The sequence below is a fragment of the Morone saxatilis genome, unplaced genomic scaffold (assembly GCF_004916995.1).
Source record: "Morone saxatilis isolate NCDOM2014 unplaced genomic scaffold, NCSU_SB_2.0 Contig17, whole genome shotgun sequence".
Lineage (NCBI taxonomy): Eukaryota > Metazoa > Chordata > Actinopteri > Moronidae > Morone > Morone saxatilis.
This window is the reverse complement of record NW_023339729.1, coordinates 6147530-6151875: the sequence shown is the minus strand read 5'-3', so window position 1 is coordinate 6151875 and position 4346 is coordinate 6147530.

Here is a 4346-nt window from a genome sequence, read left to right as displayed (position 1 = left end):
AACCTCATTTCACCTTAACCTTAACAAAAAGCATATAACTTAAATTAAAAATTCCTATACAGTCTGAATCCAGCCTGATCTGCATTCACATGTCAGCTATATATAATTTAAAGTCGTGGCATTGCTTGACAGAGACACAAGCTTGAAATACACAATAAAAGCCCACGCTGAGCAACATTCAGAGAGTATACAGTTTTTCCTTTGTTTAGTATTGACTTGGGAAGTGCATACTTTATTTTCTCTGACACTAATGTACAGCTCCAGAAGCAATGGACAAGACAAGATTGAAATGGTGATCATGGGAGTACTCTGGGGTATTTCTTGGTATATAGAAAAACTAAATTTTCTGCTTCACATTTGTTATCACCGCTTTGAATTGAAGCTTGTCTGAATGGAAAGGCTGAATCATACTGTTTTCCACGAGGTCAGTCTCACCTACATTCTTAATGAAGCAACTCCAGGTTGTACATCATGAGGGAATTATATGGTAGGGTGCTGGCTCTGTGGTTGCAAGCAGCTCTGGCAGATAGCTGATCATGAATCCAATTACTGATTGTACTGCCAGAGACCAAAGCAACAAGATGACTGTATATCACCTGTGTTATTCCTTATAACATCACATACTGTGTACAAGCTGTGTGTACTTATGTGTGTGTGTGACTACATGACTAAGACTGCCAGTAGCACTATAACCCTGTGAAAAGGTCATTGTAGGTGCTGCGAAACAAGCTCTGTGGCTTACCTCAGCTTCTTGGTCTTAAGGTGTGATCTTGCCTTTCAGAGAAAACACTTCCCAATTTGAACATGACCTTTACTGTGTATTTCTTCTGTTATGAGTGTAGACAGTAGAGTGAAAGGTGTTGGTTAATGTTTCTTTTTTGCTCACTTTACAGACAAGAGAAGTGAAGAAATGTATACAGAAGAGGCAAAAGATGAGGTTCCTGAAGAAGGATTAGCTCTTGCACTGCTGTGAGAGGCACACTGACTGTGCTAATGGTTTTAAGATAAGGGTACAGTTTACATTATCTAGTGTAAGTAAATGTATCTATGGCACAGGTCACATTAATATTTTGCTTACATAAATAGAGCATGGTTGATTATAAAGATTCATTTCTGGATTTAAAGTCACACTTTATGTAAGAAAGAAAAAATGACTATAAGTAATGTAAAAGGTGTTATGAAAAGGAATCAACAAAGTATTATGACCCAAAATCAATCTCCGCTCTACAGAGCATTTCAGAATCTTTCAGCTCATTCTTTTGGACTTAGGAACAGTAAAGTTAGCTTTAACTTTACTGCTAGATGCCATAAAATCAGTGGTAAAGGCAAACCTTTTTGCAAACGGTTGGTTATTTATACATCAAACAACTTAAGGAGCTGAACAATGAGCTGAAAGTCACTTCAAAGTTTTGTAAAGCCAAGAGGGGCTGCTATTTCAGATGATAATTCTCAGTAGGTACATCACTATGAGCAACACCTTTCACATTGTTTCCCATTGTCATTTGTTTGTGATTTAACGTGGGGAAGTATGCTGAGACATATGCGATAGCATAAGCCTTAGCATAAATCACATGTCCAGCCTTATGCTTGATGATCATGTTTGTGATGTTGTTTATATGTTCATGATATTTATGGCATGGGCTCGGGGCTACTGTGCTATACAGTATGTTAATGTGTTGTGTGTGGTGGGGGGGTCTCTTTCAAATAAACAGGTGCACACACAGAAAAAGGCATTTGGGACACACAAGCCCACACTCTCACAAATACACACACAGAACCAACTCCAGTCCCTGCAGGCTCAGCCAAAAGGACATTTATTTAATGTGAGCTGATGGCAGTCTACATATATGTACAACACTGTGTCCAGACTGAAGCCAGAGGGAGACAGAAAGACAAGGAGGGAAGAGGCGGGGGAGCTGGGGGTTTACACACTGAGGCTGAAGCGTAAGGGAGAGCGAGAGTGATAGATAGTGAGAGCTGGAGAAGCGCTGCGGGCACTCTCGTAATGGTCTGAGGACATCACTGAATCTGATGCTCACAGGCAGGACTGCAAGAGTACAGAACAGAGAAATGGAAGAAAGGAAACAGAGGGGGAGAAGAGAGATGGAAAGCTGAGGAGAGGAAAGAGGACAGAACGGAAAATCAACAGGGAATGAGTGGGTATGGCAGATGGGTAGAGGGTAAAAAAAAGGAGAAAAGTAGAGGAAGTGTACCAGTGAATGGGTGAGTAAGAAGAAAACAAAAAAGTGAGAGAAGAACATTAAGAAAATGATTCAAAGAAGACAGGGGTGGCATACGTGAGTAAGCTAATAGATCAGGAAACAGATCATCAGTGCACCACACCAACCAACAACTTCAAGCATCTCCATACAAGCTAATGAGGCTTCACACTGACTCCCAGACAAACCTGCACACACGTAAACACACAATAATACTCCATCTCTCATCACAGCGGTGTAAGGTGTGCTGCCTGTGTGCCCTGAAGATGTTTTCCTTCCCGCTGACAGCACCACAGTGAAGCTCAGACTGTCTCGTTATAGCTAATTATGTCATGCAATATGCTTAAACAACTGGCCACATGCACCAAAATTCACCACATTGGACGGCTGCCACAGTGATTAAAGATGCGTTCAGCGGTGCATACTAACATGACGTTGTGAACTTCATTCATCATCTGTGTGTAATAAAATTTAATAAAATGTACAGTATACAGGCTGATATCTGTAAATACTGAAATAAGAATTCAGGGTGTTTAAAACTGGCCAATAAATGTAACTAGGAAAAAGCACCATCTGTAACAATTAGAAAGTAAATAGGGGTGCAAAAGGGCAAAATTTGTTTCTAAGGCTGAGCCCCCAATTTAACAGGGGAACAAGGTTGTTATCACATAGAACAAAATGCTCATGGGCTAATGGGTTGGGATCAATGGCAATTATCAATAATATTTACAGCTTTGAAGATCTAAATTATGATGTACATGAACTATTCTCGTGCCGTGTACTGTATGCAACGGATGACTTGACCAGAGAAAATACATTATTATTCGTGGGAACCTGATTTACAGACTACAAGAACCATTTGTCTATGCTCAGTAATTATTATTATTATTTTATTGAAATAAATGGGCCTTCAAGTTTGGATACATTATTTATTGTTTAATACTTTTAAACAACCATTTGTGGCTAAAAACTTAATTCAGGTATGAAGATCTACTTCACTTTCCCTTTTGTCCAACTGTCCTTACCGCTCGTAAATAGTTAAACAATTCATGTTAGATGTTTAGTTCACGCAACTTATTCATTGTACACTTAATGTCAAAATGTTATAAATTCATTTTGATTTCAAAGCAGTGGATGTCTCCTACAGCAACCTTCAGACATGTTTCTTTTGACAGGTAGAAAATATAAGGTAATAACTAAAGGAGAGGATAACTAGAGGGGAGGAGAGAGTCGAGCATGCTCCAGGGGAAATATGGCGAACAGTTTATGGGAGATATAGGTGAAAAGAACAGTGAAAGAGGAGAGGATAGTGAGAGAGGAGTGTGCTTTGTAAAAGTGGCTGACACTACTTGTAAAAGAGGACAAGAGTGCTGAAAAAGAAGACAAAGGAAGAGAAGAGGAAGAGGAGGTGCAGGAAGAGAATACTTGAAGAGACTGAGAGAGCTTTAAGATTTCACAATGAAAAATGAAGCAATGTGATATCACTCCATTTTCAGCCTCACTGCAACTGAATTTGAGCACTTTTAAAGGAAATGATTTATTGTGGCTCAGTTGCATTCGACTAATCCTCAAAAGATGACAAGGATGAGAGGATCACTGTACCCATATTTTAGGTTGGAACTGCGAGATCATGTTCACTACTGCTAAAAAACACCCTGGAGTAAGCTGGCACCAAAACTCCTGCTGTCAAGTGCACTATTGAGCATGCGCCAAACAAAACCCTGAAGCAGGTTTTAACTAAACATTTACATGATTTAAAAAAAAGTTTGCCAAAGTCAAGGGTAGGCGGGGTCGTGTCGCGCTCTGTTGGAGATTCCTGCGTGGATTACGATCCTCTTTCCATTAGTCATCACCCATAAAGCTGATGAGGATGAGCCAGAATTTACCGGAGGTGACAATTCTTGACGAAGTTGACGCCATTTGCGCAGGAGCAGCCCGCGGACAGGTGGCTGTCACCATCAGCGCACACGGATACGACAGGAAACACGCAGGAGGGAGAGCTCGAGATGTCTGATATAAAAATACATCTGAGCGCAGATAGAGGGGAACAGAGCGCAATCCAAAGTGACTTTTGAGGCACACAGCCTAGTCAAACACAAGGAGATAGACATAGAGAGAGAGAGAGAG